Source organism: Hyperolius riggenbachi, chromosome 3 (assembly GCF_040937935.1).
Source record: "Hyperolius riggenbachi isolate aHypRig1 chromosome 3, aHypRig1.pri, whole genome shotgun sequence".
NCBI lineage: Eukaryota > Metazoa > Chordata > Amphibia > Anura > Hyperoliidae > Hyperolius > Hyperolius riggenbachi.
In genome coordinates, this window is record NC_090648.1 from 128,690,983 (window position 1) to 128,710,819 (window position 19,837).

Consider the following 19,837-nt stretch of genomic DNA (forward strand, 5'->3'; position numbering starts at 1 on the left):
GCATATTATATGCAAAAAGCATTTTTTTTTACTAGACCAGCATTGGAAGGGTTAAACACAGACGTTTCAAGTTCCGTGGAGAGATATGCAGAAGTTCAGATTGTTACATTCTATGTATTTATTGATAAACAGTTACACACTCTTTGGCAGTCCTCCAAGCTCCTTCTCAGTCAGAGAGATGAGTCATTCAACACTTAGATACATTTCTGTAAACAAAATGTATCTCTTCTCAGCTTCGGATGTCTGCAGAAATCTAAAGGAACTTTAAAGCCCTGTGTAACCCTTCCAATGCTGGTCTAGTAAAAAAAAAAAATGCTGGTTGCATATAATATACTGTAAATAATGTTTTAGAGCAAAGTTGAAATGCAGGGTTATATTCCGCTTTAAGTGAATTCAGGATAATGAACTCTTTCCATCCATTCGTGGTTATTAATAGTATTTTTTCTATTATACATATGTGACGTGTCACGGAGATCTGAGCATTTGGTGTGATGTATCACAACGTCAAAAAGGTGTGTGTGTGTGTGTGTGTGTGTGTGTGTGTGTGTGTGTGTGTGTGTGTGTGTGTACTGTATGTTGAAGGGGGGCACAAAAATTAGGTTTCGCTCAGGGCGCTGTGAAACCTAAGGCCGTCCCTGTTCTCCCAAATAGCCAATTTAAAAAACAATTGCCATATTTTTGACCAAACAGCAATAACTGCCATATTTCCGCTTGTCAAAAAGAAAATTGTACTTATTTTTGCAAAAATAATACTAAACAAATATCAGCATTTGAGCTCATTAGTAAATATCACCTCAAGCATAAAAGGAGTTCTTTGACCTATATATATATATATATATATATATATATATATATATATATACATATATATATATATATATATATATATATATATATATACAGTGGCTTGCAAAAGTATTCGGCCCCCTTGAAGTTTTCCACATTTTGTCATATTACTGCCTCAAACATTAATCAATTTTATTGAAATTTCACATGAAAGACAAAGTGGTGTACATGTGAGAAGTGGAACGAAAATCATACATGATTCCAAACATTTTTTTTACAAATCAATAACTTCAAAGTGGGGTGTGCGTAATTATTCAGCCCCCTTTGGTCTGAGTGCAGTCAGTTACCCATAGACATTGCCTGATGAGTGCTTATGACTAAATAGAGTGCACCTGTGTGTAATCTAATGTCAGTACAAATACAGCTGCTCTGTGAGGGCCTCAGAGGTTGTCTAAGAGAAAATTGGAAGCAACAACACCATGAAGTCCAAAGAACACACCAGACAGGTCAGGGATAAAGTTATTGAGAAATTTAAAGCAGGCTTAGGCTACAAAAAGATTTCCAAAGCCTTGAACATCCCACGGAGCACTGTTCAAGCGATCATTCAGAAATGGAAGGAGTATGGCACAACTGTAAACCTACCAAGACAAGGCCGTCCACCTAAACTCACAGGCCGAACAAGGAGAGCACTGATCAGAAATGCAGTCAAGAGGCCCATGGTGACTCTAGACGAGCTGCAGAGATCTACAGCTCAGGTGGGGGAATCTGTCCATAGGACAACTATTAGTCGTGCACTGCACAAAGTTGGCCTTTATGGAAGAGTGACAAGAAGAAAGCCATTGTTAACAGAAAAGCATAAGAAGTCCCGGTTGCAGTTTGCCAAAAGCCAAGTGGGGGACACAGCAAACATGTGGAAGAAGGTGCTCTGGTCGGATGAGACCAAAATGGAACTTTTTGGCCAAAATGCAAAACGCTATGTGTGGTGGAAAACTAACACTGCACATCACTCTGAACACTTAATCCCCACTGTCAAATATGGTGGTGGCAGCTTCATGCTCTGGGGGTGCTTCTCTTTAGCAGGGACAGGGAAGCTGGTCAGATTTGATGGGAAGAGGTATGGAGCCAAATACAGGGCAATCTTGGAAGAAAACCTCTTGGAGAGTGCAAAATACTTGAGACTGGGGTGGAGGTTCACCTTCCAGCAGGGCAATGACCCTAAACATAAAGCCAGGGCAACAATGGAATGGTTTAAAACAAAACATATCCATGTGGTAGAATAGCCCAGCCAAAGTCTATATCTAAATCCAATCGAGAATATGTGGCAAGATCTGAAAACTGCTGTTCACAAACGCTGTCCATCTAATCTGACTGAGCTGGAGCTGTTGCAAGGATTTCAGTCTCTAGATGTGCAAAGCTGGTAGAGACATACCCTAAAAGACTGGCAGCTGTAATTGCAGCAAAAGGTGGTTGTACAAAGTATTGACTGAGGGGGCCTAATAATTATGCACACCCCACTTTGCAGTAATTTATTTGTAAAAAATGTTTGGAATCATGTATGATTTTCGTTCCACTTCTCACGTGTACACCACTTTGTATTGGTCTTTCATGTGGAATTCCAATAAAATTGATTCATGTCTGTGTCAGTAATGTGACAAAATGTGGAAAACTTCAAGGGGGCCAAGCCACTGTATATATATATATACTAGCTGATTGCCCGGCGCTGCCCGGGTATGTGTTTGGCTGGTGTTGGCTCTGCATACTTTTTCTAACCCTAACACACAATTACTCAATGACCAAGTTTGTGAGCTTTGCGGTCTTTGGTATCAATAATTTGCATTGAAATGAAAAAATCTGATTGGCTGTTAGTGGCTCCACCCTTTTCTGAATTTGAACCCCAGTCACCCAATAACCAACTGTACCAGGTTTGAGGCCTGTGCCATTAACAGTTCAAGAATGGTAGCAATTAAATATTCCCCTTGAAAAGCAATAGGTGGAGCCTACTTTTATAGGCTCCACCCACTTTTGTGAATATTAATCCCAGTCACCCAGTGACCAACTGTGCAGAGTTTAAAAACCATGCCATTAACAGTGTAAGAATGGCTGCAGTTTACATTTTCCCAGTGAAATTTTTATTTGTCTCCACCCACTGATGACCCGGCGTTGCCCGGGTATGTATTTGACTGGTGTTGGCTCCGCCCACTTCCCACTTTCTAACCCTAACGCACAAACCTTTAATGACCAAGTTTGTGAGCTTTGGGCTCCTTGGCATCAATAATTTGTATATTCCCATAGAATATGAACCCCAGTCACCCAATGACCAACTGTAGCAGGTTTGAGGCATCTGCTATTAACAGTGTAAAAATGGCCGCAATTTAAATATTCCACTTAAAAATCAACAGGTGAATTTTGATTGGCTATTATAAGCCCCACCCACTTCCCTGAATATTAATCTCAGTCACTCAGTGACCATCTGGGCAAAGTTTGGGAACCCTGCCATAAACAGTGTAAGAAGGGCTGCAGTTTACACTTTCCCAGTGGAATTTGTTTTTGGCTCCGCCCACTTTTTGTAACCTAGACACAAAGTCACTACTCAGTGACCAAGTTTGTGAGCTCTGGGGTCCTTGGCATCAATAATTTGTATTTTCCCATGAAATGAAACAAATCTGATTCACTGTTTGTGGCTCTGCCTCTGTCCCCTTTTCTGAATTTGAACCCTAGTGACCCAATGGCCAACTGTACCAGGTTTGAGGCTTGTGCCATTAGTGCAAGAATGGCAGCAATTTTAATATTCTCCTTGAAAAGTGACATGTGATTTTTGATTGGCATTTTTAGGCTCCACCCACTTCGTGTTTGAGTTTGAGAGCCCTGCCATTAACAGTGAAGAAGGGCTGCAGTTTACAATTTCCCAGAAAAATCTGTTTTTAACTCCACCCACTTTCTGTAACCTGGACACACAGTCACTACTCAATGACCAAGTTTGTGAGCTTTTGGGTTCGTGGGTTCAAAATTGTGCTAATGGAAGCAGTTTATCCAGCAAAGAAATCTGGCTGTTTTTGGCTCCGCACCCAGAGGCAAAGGGGGCAATTGCCCCAGGGCCCCAGAGCTTGTAGGGGCCCCCAGTGGCTACAAGAGGAAAAAAATACACATTTAAAAACCTGCCGACTTTAATGGTTATTAGCAAATCCAACTTAAATGCTAGAAACCCTAAATTTGCAGGATTTGTTAAGGAGATCATTGGGAATAAGAGGAAAAAACAATTTTTCAAAAATACCTTATAGTTTTTGAGAAAATCGATTTTAAAGTTTCGAAGGAAAAAAGTATACTTTTAAATGCGGTAAATGTCACTTTTAGTAGCAAACCTAACGGTAGTGTAATTTTACATGCATCAAAAGAAATAGCAATAAAATTCCTGACGGGGTTTCCTGGGGGTCCATACGCAGCCGCAGCGCTTTGGCCAGGGATCGCTATACAGCCGCAATATGGCTGCATGAAGATCCCTGGCATTTTTTCCTATTTTACCAATTTTTTTTTATGTTTACAGTATGTTTACAATAAAATTATGTGGAGTCCCCCCTCCTGAAACTTTTTAATCCCTTGTCCCCCATGCAGGCTGGGGTAGCCAGAATGTGAAGCTCCGACCGATTGGAGCTTCACACCCTGACTATACCAGCTGCAAAAAAGGTCCCTTAATGCCGATTTTTGTTCCTGGGTATCTGTTGGGGGGGCCCCCCAGGTTTATTTTGCCCTGGGGCCCCATTGTTGTTTAAACCGGCCCTGTCCGCACCTTTACTGAATTTGAACCCCAGACACTGTAGCAGGTTTGAGGCCTCTGCTATTAGCAGTGTGAGAATGGCTGCAGTTTCAATATTCCCCTTAAAAATCAATAGGTGAATTTTGATTGGCTCCACCTACTTTTCCGAATATTAATCCTAGTCACCCAGTGACCAACTGTGTGAAGTTTGATTACCCTGCCATTAACAGTGTAAAAAAAGCTGCAGTTTACATTTTCCCATGTAAAAAGTTAGTTGTTTTTGGCTCCGCCCATTATTTCTAATCTTTACATACAGTCACTTAATGACCAAGTTTACGAGCTTTGGGGTCCTTGACATCAATAAGTTGCATTTTACCATTGAAATTAAACAAATCTGATTGGCTGTTTTTGGCCCGCTCCCTTCAGAATTTAAACCCCAGTCTCCCAGTGACTGACTGTAGCAGATTTTAGGCCTCTGCAATTAAGAGTGCATGAATGGCAGCAATGTAAATATTCCCCTTGAAAATCAAAAGGTGAATTTTGATTGGCTGCTGTAGGCTCCACCCACTTTTCTGAATATTAGTCCCAGTCACCCAGTGGCCAACTGTGTCACGTTTGAGAACCCTGCCAATAACAGAATGGCTGAAATCAATCTAACAAATCTGATTGGCTGTTTGTGGCTCCAAACCTTTAGTGAATTTGGACCCCAGTCACCCAATGACTGACTGTATGAGGTGTGAGGCCTCTGCCACTAACAGTGTGAGAATGGTAGCAATGTGAATATTCCCCTTGAAAATCAATAGGTACATTTTGATTGGCTGTTGTAGGCTCCACCCACATTTCTGAATATTCATCCCAGTCACCCAGTGCCCAATTGTGTAAAGTTTGGGAACCCTGACATGTTAAAAATTTAGTTGTTGGCACCGCCCACTTTTTCTAACCTTGACATACCGTCACTCAGTTATCAAGTTTATCAGCTTTGGGGTCCTTGGTATCAATACTTTATATATTCCCATTGAAAAATAAACAAATCTGGCTGTTTGTGGCTGCGCCCCCTTTCTGAATTTGGACCCTAGTCACCCAGTGACCAACTGTACCAGGTTTGAGGAATCTGCTTTTAACAGTATAAGAGAATGGTAGCAGATGAAATATTCCCTTTGAAAATCAAAAGGTGAATTTTTATTGGCTGTTGTAGGCTCCACCCACCTTCCAAAATCTTAATTTCAGTCACCCAATGACCAACTGTGCAAAGTTTGAGAACCCTGCCATTAACAGTGTAAGAATGGCTGCAGTTTATATTTTCCCAGTAGAAGTTGTTTTGGCTCCGCCCACTTTTTGTAACCTTGAAACAGAGTGACTCAATGACCAAGTTTGTGAGCTTTCAGGTTCCTGGCATAAAAAAATATGTGAATGGAAGCAGTTTATCCACCAAGGAAATCTGATTGGCTGTATGTGGCCCCGCCCCTTTAGTGAATTTGGACCCCAGTCACCCAATGACCGACTGTAGCAAGTTTGAAGCCTCTGCCATTAAAAGTGTAAGAATAGCAGCAGTTTAAATATTCCCCTTGAAAATCAATAGGTGAATTTTGATAGGCCATTGTAGGCTCCACCCATTTTCTTGAATCTTAATCGCATTTACCCAGTGACCAGGTGTGCCAAGTTTGAGAACCCTGCGATTAACAGTCTAAGAATGGCTGCAGTTTACATTTTCCCATTTAAAATGAACGGCTGAAATTTGATTGGCTGTTTTATGCTCTGCCCACTTTTCCTGGATTTGTAACCTCGGTCACCAAGTGACCAACTGTGCCATGTGTGGGGACTCTGGCTTGATTACTGTGAGAATGGCAGCCTTTTTTTTTCCATTGACTTGAATGGGTGAAATCTGATTTGCTGTTTGTAGCTCCGCCCACGTGTGCAGGGGGGACCCGAGACCTCCAAAACATATTATCCCAGGTAGTAAGGGATCTGTATACCAAGTTTCGTTCAAATAGGTCAAGCCGTTTTCGCGTGATCGCGGCACATACATACACACACACATACATACATACATACATACATACATACATACATACATACATACATACGATTTTATATATATAGATATATATATAAAAAGTTTCACCTGGGGCTTCTACTGGCCCCCTGCAGATGTCCTGTCCTGCGTCGGTCCTCAAGGATCCTCATGTCCCCCGGAACGGATCACTTTCCCTCTCTTCATCTAACTAGAAGAACACCACTGCGGCTGCATCTCCAAGAGCTTCCTGCGCAGGTGCAGTACGAAGTTTTCTCATACTGTGCCTGCACAGGAAGCTCCTGGGGACGCGAGTGGGAGCGAGGATGCGCGTGGCCACGGCTGCACAGGCGCAGTGGCGTTCGTCTAGTTAGACGAAGGGAGGGAGGACATGAGGATCCTTGAGGACCAGCGCGGGACAGGATGTCTGCAGGGGGCGGTAAAAGCCCCAGGTAAGTGAAACTTTTTTTTTATTAGCTTATTGCAGCAGTTTTTAGCTCATTGGCATTTCTTTTTTTCAGTCTATGGTAGTTCATTTGGTGAAACATTAACATTGACAGTTAATATTTACAGAACAAACCCCATGGGGTTCCTTTCTGAAGCTATTTTAGCCTAAGCCTTCTTGCCTAAGCAGGTCGGTATTCTCTATGAAATTTGGAGCCTGTCAGAGTGGAGCTCTTCCCCTTGAACAATGCCAGACCACATTTAAATAGAACCCATGGTGAGAGAGATATGGAGGCTGATATATTTATTTCCTTTTAAACAATGCACATTGCCTGGCTGTTCTGCAACTCCACTTCCTCTAATACTTTAATAGACCCTGAACAGTGTACGTATACTGTAGTACGGCCACCGGTGAAACGCGGAGCAAGCTGAATGATGGCTCTCCCTGCTGCCACTAAACTCCTCGACGGTGTTACATACTATTCCCCCTCCTAGCTGTAGCAACTCAGAGGGAGATGTAATTCAGGGTCTGGCGATTGCTAGATCCCCCAATTACTCTTACATGGGGCATTACTGCTCACATTGCATTGCTGCTATGACAGCGCCCAGCTTTGGCAACAATGTGATACCATGTTACAGTTTTCCTCTTTTTGAAATGTAAAGGATCTCATCAGAGCTTAGATCTATTCATCCTGCGAGCATTTGACACTGGGTAGGCACACACACACACACACACACACACACACACACACACACACACACACACACACACACACCACATAGTCACACACACACACACACACACACACACACACACACACACACACACACACACACACACACACACACACACACACACACACACACACACACACACACACACACACACACTACATTTCAAAAAGAAGTCAACTGTAATGTGGTGTCAGATGTACACCCTACAAAATCATATATAAGCTTGAGTATGTGACACTGCTTTGTATGGTTCTGATCCAGTTCTGATTCTGAAACATGCCTGAAGAAAAAACTTAAAGTTTCGAAGGCTTGTAAAAAAAATCTTGTACAGTTAGTCATTAACCTTTTCAGGACCGCCTCTATGAGATCCTACGCCGCACTTGTGGCTGTTCTAGCCTGATGCGGCGTAGGATCTACGCCGGCCCGCAGTTTCTGCTCCCGACGCGATCGTGCGCACCCGGAGGGGGAGATGACAGCCAACATCTCCCCCGAGTGATCAGCAGCCATTGCGTATGGCTGCTGATCACATGATCACTACGATCGCCGTCGGATCGTAGTGATCATTTTGACAGCTGTGGCGGCAGGGGGGGAAAGAAGAGTATCCACTCACCTCCCTGCCGTTCCAGCGACGATCGGCGCCCCCCTCCGCTCTGGCCGGCATCTCCGCTCCGTCTGACGTCAGCGCCGGGTCCCGGCTTGATGACGTCATCAAGCTGTGACCCGGAACTGATCGTCAGACAGAACGGAGATGCCGGCCGGAGAAGAGGGTCCCGTGCGGCTCATCGCTGGAGCCTGGAAGGTAAGTGAAGGCTGCTGGCAGAAGGGGGGCCTGGGGGGCACAGGCCACCATGGGGGGACACCAATCCAGCTAGCCACACACGGGATCTGGCCGCCTGACCCCCCCAAACGCGCGCACCCCCCTCCCACGCAAAATGCCTTGGTCCTTAAGGGGGGGTAGGCGGCCGGTCCCGAAAAGGTTAAAGGTATCACCTAAACAACTTTTGTTGTTATGTCTTTGACAGGGCTGGATTTCTGGAAAGGCCACAAAGGCCATGGCGTAGGGCGCTGAAAAAGCAGAAGGGTAGAAGGGTGACAGTATTTGGGGAGTGATAATATGTATGTCAAATAAATAATTTCTCCGGCTCTGAAGCCGCCCTGCTTTGCTGCACACAGTCAGAATTCCAGAGCTCCGTGCATCTTCATTACTTCCTGGTGTGATGAGACAATGCTATCTTCAGGAACATACAAGCTTCAGTTTAGTGCCAGGGTTGTTGAGAAACCTTGTTCACCATGTGCTTGCTTCCGTAACTCTGCTTGTAGAGAAGAATTTCTGATCTGGTAGGGTTTACATTCATGGGGTTATCAACTTCACTTTACAACTCAAGCTGAGCAGAACAGTGTATAGCTGGTCAGACTCTGTTGAGCCATTCCTTCTCCTCTCTACCCCCTGGACTGTAAATCTTAAACAGAAAGAGATAATGTTTTTTTCTCTAGAGGAATTTATGGTAATTCCTTCTAAACTAAATCCTAACCCCTCATCTTAAAAATAGTAGTACTGCAGTAGAGTATTGTATTTGCATCACTGCAAGAATCAATCAGTAAAATAAATGTTGCCTTTTGATAGCTAAGCAGCAGGTCTCTGATTACAGGAGAGGAGAGAGGGAGATGAATGCTGCTCTGCTACTTTATGCCTGGTACACACCATGCAATTCCCCATGAGATAGATTGGTTGAATCTATTATTTCTGACAGGCCCAATCTCATTTTTCTGATCGAATTTGTATAGAAGTGATCAGAAAATTGATTTGACACATCTACAGTATGTGACGGGACATTGCATGGTGTGTACCAGGCATTAGGGACTCGCTGCTCTGATATGGAAAACAATCAGTCATAATTTTTTTAGAAAGAAAACATACACACATATACATGAGTGACTAAAACAAACATTTCCTCCTGCAAACCAGTGATTCCTAGTCAGGGTTTTGGACAGAATTCTGTTGAGTGGGTGGTGTCAATGGGCCCCGGGTGCTGGAAAGTACAAATCCAGCCCTGGTCTTCAGATTCTCTCCCTGACTAATACTGATCCACATGAAATTTTACATATAGGTTGCTTTGCAAAGTCTTGATTGCAGACCCCTGCCTGCCTTTTGAATACAATTTAATGGCAATGGAAAACCCATATATAGGCAGGGGTGTAGCAATAGGGGTTGCAGAGGTTGCAAATGCATCGGGGCCCTTGGGCCAGAGGGGCCACGAAGGGTCCTCCCTCGACTACAGTATTAGCTCTCTATTGGTCCAGTGCTCATAATAATCACTTCTATAGATACTTTGAATAGTGGTAATCATTAATAAACTGTTCCCCATCCCCTTCTTGCACCTCTGACACTGTAGTTGCCATTGGCAGGTTTTGGTGTGCCGTATGAATTGTTATATAAAGAGTGCTTGGGGGGCCCCAATGTAAAACTTGCATTGGGGCCCATAGCTCCTTAGCTACACCACTGTGTATAGGCACTGGTGCTATCTGTTAAAATCCCTTAGCACAACTAGGGTTAGGATGCTATCTTTTGACATGAATGAGGGGTCCCCAGAGCCAGGTCAGGTGACACATTACATTTTACAGGTTTTACAAACTGATTTGGAAGACAAAGCTGCTGTAAATTAAAGCATGGAGATGTCAAAATTCTATTCACTGCTAAGTTTAAGGGGATACTTAAGGCATGAATAAAACAATCAGTTTTACTTACCTGGGGCTTCTACCAGCCCCCTGCAGCCGTCCCGTGCCCACCAAGTCACTCTCTGATCCTCCTGTCCCCCGCTGAGGCTCCGTGAGTGACTGTGAGGGCACGGGACGGCTGCAGGGGGCTGGTAGAAGCCCGAGGTTAGTAAAACTGACTTTTTTTATTCATGTCTTTAAAGACATTGGCCCATATGCAATTCACTTTTTCTCCTGAGTTTTCTCCTAGGTGATACTTTCACAACTTCTCATAAAATCCCTTTTAAGCCACCAGCAAACAAGAAAATACTCCAAATAAAATTGATAGCAAGTTTTTACCAACTTTTGAGTACTTTTTTAATTGTAATATGCTGACAAGTTAGTTTAAAGAGAAGCTGAAAGTTATCTCCTAGGCCAGTGGTTCCCAACCTTTTCCAGGTCGTGACACATCACGACAAACATTCAGATATCCGGGACACGTCACATCATGCCAAACATTCAGATATACATGACACGTCCCGTATGATAGAAAAGAGGGGCTCAGTAACAATCTGATGATGCTGCAGGCACAATGAGGGGCTCAGTAACAATCTGCTGATACTGCAGGCACAATGAGGGGCTCAGTAACAATGTGCTGATGCAGCAGGCACAATGAGGGGCTCAGTAACAATGTGCTGATGCTGCAGGCACAATGAGGGGCTCAGTAACAATCTGATGATGCTGCAGGCACAATGAGGGGCTCAGTAACAATCTGCTGATACTGCAGGCACAATGAGGGGCTCAGTAACAATCTGATGATGCTGCAGGCACAATGAGGGGCTCAGTAACAATCTGCTGATACTGCAGGCACAATGAGGGGCTCAGTAACAATGTGCTGATGCAGCAGGCACAATGAGGGGCTCAGTAACAATGTGCTGATGCTGCAGGCACAATGAGGGGCTCAGTAACAATCTGATGATGCTGCAGGCACAATGACGGGCTCAGTAACAATCTGATGATGCTGCAGGCACAATGAGGGGCTCAGTAACAATCTGATGATGCTGCAGGCACAATGAGGGGCTCAGTAACAATCTGCTGATACTGCAGGCACAATGAGGGGCTCAGTAACAATGTGCTGATGCAGCAGGCACAATGAGGGGCTCAGTAACAATGTGCTGATGCTGCAGGCACAATGAGGGGCTTAGTAACAATGTGCTGATGCTGTAGGCACAATGAGGGGCTCAGTAACAATCTGCTGATGCTGCAGGCACAATGAGGGGCTCAGTAACAATCTGCGGATGCTGCAGGCACAATGAGGGGCTCAGTAACAATCTGCTGATACTGCAGGCACAATGAGGGGTTCAGTAACAATGTGCTGATGCTGTAGGCACAATGAGGGGCTCAGTAACAATCTGCTGATGCTGCAGGTACAATGAGGGGCTCAGTAACAATCTGCTGGTGCTGCAGGCACAATAAGGGGCTCAGTGACAATATGCTGATGCTGCAGGCACAATGAGGGGCTTAGTGACAATCTGCTGGTGCTGCAGGCACAATGAGGGGCTCAGTGACAATCTGCTGGTGCTGCAGGCACAATGAGGGGCTCAGTAACAATATGCTGGTGCTGCAGGCACAATGAGGGGCTTAGTGACAATCTGCTGGTGCTGCAGGCACAATGAGGGGCTCAGTGACAATCTGCTGGTGCTGCAGGCACAATGAGGGGCCCAGTGACAATCTGCTGGTGCTGCAGGCACAACAAGGGGCTCAGTGACAATCTGCTGGTGCTGCAGGCACAACGAGGGGCTCAGTGACAATCTGCTGGTGCTGCAGGCACAACGAGGGGCTCAGTGACAATCTGCTGGTGCTGCAGGCACAACGAGGGACTCAGTGACAATCTGCTGGTGCTGCAGGCACAACGAGGGGCTCGGTGACAATCTGCTGGTGCTGCAGGTACAATGAGGGGCTCAGTAACAATCTGCTGATGCTGCAGGCACAATGAGGGGCTCAGAAACAATCTGCTGATGCTGCAGTGCCCCAGTATAGCTAGTATAGTGCCCCAGTATAGTGCCCAAGTATAGCCAGAATAGTGCCCCAGTATAGCCAGAATAGTGCCCCAGTATAGCCAGTATAGTGCCCCAGTATAGTGCCCCAGTATAGCCAGTATAGTGCTCCAGTATAGCCAGTATAGTGCTCCAGTATAGCCAGCATAGTGCCCCAGGATAGCCAGTATAGTGCCCCAGGACAGCTAGTATAGTGCCCCAGTATATTGCCCCAGGATAGCTAGTATAGTGCCCCAGGATAGCTAGTATAGTGCCCCAGGATAGCCAGTATAGTGCCCCAGGATAGCCAGTATAGTGCCCCAGGATAGCTAGTATAGTGCCCCAGTATAGTGCCCAAGTATAGCCAGAATAGTGTCCCAGTATAGCCAGAATAGTGCCCCAGTATAGCCAGAATAGTGCCCCAGTATAGCCAGTATAGTGCCCCAGTATAGTGCCCCAGTATAGCCAGTATAGTGCTCCAGTATAGCCAGTATAGTGCCCCAGGATAGCCAGTATAGTGCCCCAGGATAGCCAGTATAGTGCCCCAGGACAGCTAGTATAGTGCCCCAGTATAGCCAGTATATTGCCCCAGGATAGCTAGTATAGTGCCCCAGTATAGCCAGTATAGTGCCCCAGGATAGCTAATATAGTGCCCCAGTATAGCGCCCCTGGAAGGGAAGAGGACAATCCTGCGGCCGTCCTGCGGACCACAGGCAGGTTGGGGATCCCCGCCCTAACTCACCCCTCCATAGCCACCACTCCGCCCCTTCTTCTCCTCCCTGAGCCACTCATTCGCACCGTGGCTCCGTCCTCGATGCGCTGCCTCCGCCCTCTGCCTGTAGTTAGTGTACATCTACAAGAAAATGGCCGCCGCATGTCTGCAAATGTGAACGGCGGCGGCCATTTTCTTGTAGCCCTGAGAAGGGCGATCTGCGGGGGAGACGAGCAGGGGGAGCAGAGAGCGGCGACACATAGCTGGTGCTGCCGCGACACATAAATGTGTCGCGGCACACCGGTTGGGAACCTCTGTCCTAGGCGATAACTCAGGTGAAAAAGTGAATTGCATATGGGCCATAGTATCCCACCAAAACTTTTGCTTAAAAGTTTTTTTTTATTATATATTTCTTATAATATACTCCCACACAAGTGTCCCTGATCTCCATAGCAAATTTTGTGACAATAACCTGTCAATAACAAGTCTTAGTGATAATGTGAAAATTCAGCATCATAGAAAGACTTCAACACCAAAAAGTTGGAATTGGTGAAAATCAGACATAGGCCTGGAACCCACTAGGAATACGTTACTAAGCCATTAATAAGTTCTTGTGAATGCTCTAGCTAATGTAATGCTATGGGTGTGATCCCACTTGAGCGATGTGATTTTTTAGAAAAAAAAATCCATAGCATTGCGTTAGCATGAGCTTTTCAAATCGCTAGTGCTTAGAAAAGGTTGCTAGGGGGTTTGTGCCCTTATGGAAGCAACATTTACTTTGTTCAATTTGACTGAAAGGGGCAGATGTTTGCTATGATAAAATTTCAAATCTCCTCTCTACTTATGAGACCTACAGTCCAGTGACCACAGCACATTAACATGGCAGGTGAGTGTACAATAAATCCGTATATATATTCACTTGCAAAGGGCTGGTAATCTTTATAACATTTTATATGGTTGTAGAGTGCTTAGCAATCTCACCCATCTGTGCTACCAGGGCTGCCTGTTTCTGGCTATTTTTGAGCCCCAGACAAGACATGTCCGCATCTTTTGAAAGACCATAGCCTACATTCATTATTAACTGACTAGCAGACCTAAGCCCGTTACAATAACTGGCTCAAGGCCTCCCTCATAACCCCCCTCCCGCCCCTGTCACTACCGCCATCCACCGCATTTCAGCACGCATGCTAGCCGCGCTCCACGCCGCACGTGCACAACATCTGTGCACCCCGCCGCGTGCGCGCACGGCCGCGCTCCCACTGCACCTGACCTCCTATCGTCCCAACTAGTGTTGAGCCGAAATTTTCGTAATTTCTTGTTTCCTTAATTACGGATGCGAATGTTGCCACTTCGACACGAATTTATAGTTTCATAATTGCCATACAAATCGTAATTTGAAATTCCGTAAGCGAAATTTTGGTATTGTAATTTTATGTTTTGGTGCAAATTCGCATTTAATGTAAAGTTTTGTAATTTTGTGTTTTCTACAGAAACAAAGTTATTTTGATTACTAAAATGGACGTAATTTCATTTCTAATAGTATTTATGCACATTTAGGTAATGACTAAGCTCAGATAAGTCACTCATTGATTGCAATTTCTGATTGCAATTACTGATAAAGCAAAGGCCACTGCACATGTTGTCACTTTAAATGTATCAGGAGGCTCTATCTGCAGCCACTTCTAAGACAGGTGCTCTTTGCCATGGTGCACTTAGCGGTCATGTTGAGACACTTGGTTTTGGGCCTTGCAATATCTGATAATGCAAAGGTCCCTGCACGTGCTGTCACTCTAAATGCATCAGGAGGCTCTGGACTGGAACACAATTTTAAGAACGGACGAATTTTCATGTTAAAAACACGAAATTGTGATTTGTTTGTGTTACATAAATGATCACAATTACGAAAAACAATCGTAATTATGAAATTCCCCATAAACGCGAAATTTTGCATAATTTCGTAACACTCGTGAAATTTCTATTACAGCCATAATCGTAATTTTGTGAATTACGCAAAATTTTTAGTAACCGTAATTAGGTCATTCTGCTCATCTCATGCACAGTAGCGCAAAGGCACAGGGACAAGAGAGGAGGCAAGGACACGGGGGGTTTATTATATAGGATAATTTATATAGGTTATACAAATAAATGATATTCTTTCTTAAAATAAGTCGTTAAAAGATCCACAAATTATTGTTGTAGAGTTGTGTAGCTATTTAACCACTTCCCGACCGCCGTATATACAATTGGCGGCCGGGAAGTGCACCCCGCTAGGACCGCCGTATAGACAAATGGCGGCGGTCCTTGTAGGGGCATGGGCGGAGCGATCGCGTCATCCGTGACGCGATCCTCCGCCTCCGCCTGGCGCCGCTCACCCGCCGCAACATCCCGCCGGCCATGCGGAAGCGCCGGCGGGATGTTAACCCGACGATCGCCGCATACAAAGTGTATAATACACTTTGTAATGTTTACAAAGTGTATTATACAGGCTGCCTCCTGCCCTGGTGGTCCCAGTGTCCGAGGGACCACCAGGGCAGGCTGCAGCCACCCTAGTCTGCACCAAGCACACTGATTTCCCCCCCCCCCTGCCCCAGATCGCCCACAGCACCCATCAGACCCCCCCCTGCCCACCCCCCAGACCCCTGTTTGCACCCAATCACCCCCCCTAATCACCCATCAATCACTCCCTGTCACTATCTGTCAATGCTATTTTTTTTTATCCCCCCCCCTGCCCCCTGCTCCCTCCTGATCACCCCCCCACCCCTCAGATTCTCCCCAGACCCCCCCCCCTAGACCTCCCCCCATGTACTGTATACATCTATCCCCCCTGATCACCTGTCAATCACCTGTCAATCACCCATCAATCACCCCCTGTCACTGCCACCCATCAATCAGACCCTAACCTGCCCCTTGCGGGCAATCTGATTACCCCCCCACACCAATAGATCGCCCGCAGATCCGACATCAGATCACCTCCCAAATCCATTGTTTACATCTATTCTCTCCTCTAAACACCCACTAATTACCCATCAATCCCCCCCTTTCACCACCTGTCACTTTTACCTATCAGATCAGACCCTAATCTGCCCCTTGCGGGCACCCAATCACCCGCCCACACGCTCAGATTGCCCTCTGACCCCCCCTTATCAATTCACCAGTGCATTAATTACATCTGTTCTTCCCTGTAATAACCCACTGATCACCTGTCAATCACCTGCCAATCACCTATCACCCATCAATCACCCCCTGTCACCCCCTGTCACTGCCACCCATCAATCAGCCCCTAACCTGCCCCTTGCGGGCAATCTGATCACCCACCCACACCATTAGATCGCCCGCAAACCCGCCGTCAGATTACCTCCCAAATGTATTGTTTACATCTGTTATCTTCTCTAAACACCCACTAATTACCCATCAATCACCCATCAATCACCACCTGTCACTTTTACCTATCAGATCAGACCCTAATCTGCCCCTTGCGGGCACCCAATCACCCGCCCACACGCTCAGATTGCCCTCAGACCCCCCCCCTTATCAATTCGCAAGTGCATTAATTACATCTGTCCTTCCCTGTAATAACCCACTGATCACCTGTCAATCACCTGCCAATCACCTATCACCCATCAATCACCCCCTGTCACTGCCACCCAACAGTCAGCCCCTAACCTGCCCCTTGCGGGCAATCTGATCACCCACCCACACCAATAGATCGCCCGCAGATCCGACATCAGATCACCACCCAAGCGCAGCGTTTACATCTATTCTCTCCTCTAAACACCCACTAATTACCCATCAATCACCCATCAATCACCCCCTATCACCACCTGTCACTGTTACCCATCAGATCAGACCCTAATCTGCCCCTTGCGGGCACCCAATCACCCGCCTACACGCTCAGATTGCCCTCAGACCCCCCCTTATCAATTCGCCAGGGCATTATTTACATCTGTCCTTCCCTGTAATAACCCACTGATCACCTGTCAATCACCTGTCAGTCACCCATCAATCACCCCCTGTCACTGCCACCCATCAATCACCCGCTGTCACTGCCACCCATCAATCAGCCCCTAACCTGCCCCTTGCGGGCAATCTGATCACCCACCCACACCAATAGATCGCCCGCAGATCCGATGTCCGATCACCTCCCAAGTGCAGTGTTTACATCTGTTCTCTACCCTAAACACCCACTAATTACCCATCAATCACCCCCTGTCACTGCTACCTATCAGATTAGACCCCTATCTGCCCCTAGGGCACTCAATCACCCGCCCACACCCTCAGAATGCCCTCAGACCCCAGCCCTGATCACCTCGCCAGTGCATTGCTTGCATCTATTCCCCCCTCTAATCACACCTTGAGACACCCATCAATCACCTCCTGTCACCCCCTAGCACACCTACCCATCAGATCAGGCCCTAATTTGCCCCGTGTGGGCTCCTGATCACTCGGCCAAACCCTCAGATCCCCCTCAGACCCCCTTCCGATCACCTCCCCAGTGCATTGATTGCATCTATTTTCCCCTCTAACCACCCCCTGAGACACCCATCAATCACCTCCTGTCACCCCTCTAGCACTCCTATCCATCAGATCAGGCCCAATACAACCTGTCATCTAAAAGGCCACCCTGCTTATGACCGGTTCCACGAAATTCGCCCCCTCATAGACCACCTGTCATCAAAATTTGCAGATGCTTATACCCCTGAACAGTCATTTTGAGACATTTGGTTTCCAGACTACTCACGGTTTTGGGCCCGTAAAATGCCAGGGCGGTATAGGAACCCTACAAGTGACCCCATTTTAGAAAGAAGACACCCCAAGGTATTCCGTTAGGTGTATGGCGAGTTCATAGAAGATTTTTATTTTTTGTCACAAGTTAGTGATAAATGACACTTTGTGAAAAAAAACAATTAAAATCAATTTCCGCTAACTTGTGACAAAAAAATAAAAACTTCTATGAACTCACCATACTCCTAACTGAATACCTTGGGGTGTCTTCTTTCTAAAATGGGGTCATTAGTGGGGTTCCTATACTGCCCTGGCATTTTAGGGGCCCTGAACTGTGAGAAGTAGTCTTGAAACAAAAATGACCTGTGAAATCCTAAAGGTACTTATTGGACTTTGGGCCCTTTAGCGCAGTTAGGGTGCAAAAAAGTGCCACACATGTGGTATCGCCGTACTCAGGAGAAGTAGTATAATGTGTTTTGGGGTGTATTTTTACACATACCCATGCTGAGTGGGAGAAAGATCTCTGTAAATGGACAATTGTGTGTAAAAAAAATTAACAAATTGTCATTTACAGAGATATTTCTCCCACCCAGCATGGGTATGTGTAAAAATACACCCCAAAACACATTATACCAGTGATTCCCAACCTTTTCCGGCCCGGGGAACACTTTCTGACCATATTTTTCTCCGGGGAACGGCGGGGGGCGCGCGGGTGTTTGCGCGACCTAGTGGACAGTGCCGTGTGTAGCAGGCTATGGGGGGGGGGGGGGGGGGCTGGGGTGCGGCTGCATAGCTAGCATAGTTGCCCCAGTATAGGGAGTTTAGTTGCCCCAGTATGGTTAGTATAGTTACCCCAGTATAGTGCCCCAGTATAGCTAGTATAGTCCCAGTATGGATAGGTAGTGCCCCAGTATAGGTAGGTAGTGCCCCAGTATAGCCAGTAAAGTGCCCAGTATAGCTAGTATAGTGCCCAGATAGCTAGTATGGTACCCAGTATAGCTAGTATAGTGCCCAGCATACCTAGCATAGTGCCCAGCATAGCTAGCATAGGTAGGTAGTGCCCAGTATAGCTAGTATAGTTGCCCCCAGTGTAGCTAGTTTAGTTGCCCCCAGTGTAGCTAGTTTAGTTGCCCCCAGTAAAGCTAGTTTAGTTGCCCCCAGTAAAGCTAGTTTAGTTGCCCCCAGTAAAGCTAGTTTAGTTGCCCCCAGTACAGCTAGTACAGTTCCCCCCAGTATAGATGCCCAGGAGGGGGGGAAGCAGCGCTAGAAGGAGGGGCAGTGGAGGCAGCGGTGGGGAGGGGGGAAATATCCCCCCCTCCCTCACCTGGGACCCCTCCTTCTGCCTCTCTGCCCCTCCATTTAGCGGTGGCAAGTGCAGGGCGGCTCGGCGGCGGGGAGACATGCGCAGATTTACCACTTCTGCGTTCCAAGCGCCGGCAGCGTCATGTCGTCAGATCTCCGTCTTCAATGCCGCCCACTGCTCTTCCGCTAATCAGGAAGCACAGTGGGCGGCATTGAAGGCGGAGATCTGACGACATGACGCTGCCGGCGCTTGGAACGCAGAAGTGGTAAGTCTGTGCATGTCTCCCCGCCGCCGAGCCGCCCTGCACTTGCCACCGCTAAATGGAGGGGGAGAGAGGCAGAAGGAGGGGTCCCAGGTGAGGGAGGGGGGGGGATATTTCCCCCCTCCCCACCGCTGCCTCCACTGCCCCTCCTTCTAGCGCTGCTTCCCCCCTCCAGCGTACTGGACGGCACACCTGGCACCATGCCGCGGCACACTAGTGTGCCGCGGCACAGCGGTTGGGAATCACTGCATTATACTACTTCTCCTGAGTACGGCAATACCACATCCGTGGCACTTTTTTGCAGCCTAACTGCGCTAAGGGGTCCAAAGTCCAATGAGCACCTTTAGGCTTTACAGGGGTGCTTACAATTTAGCACCCCAA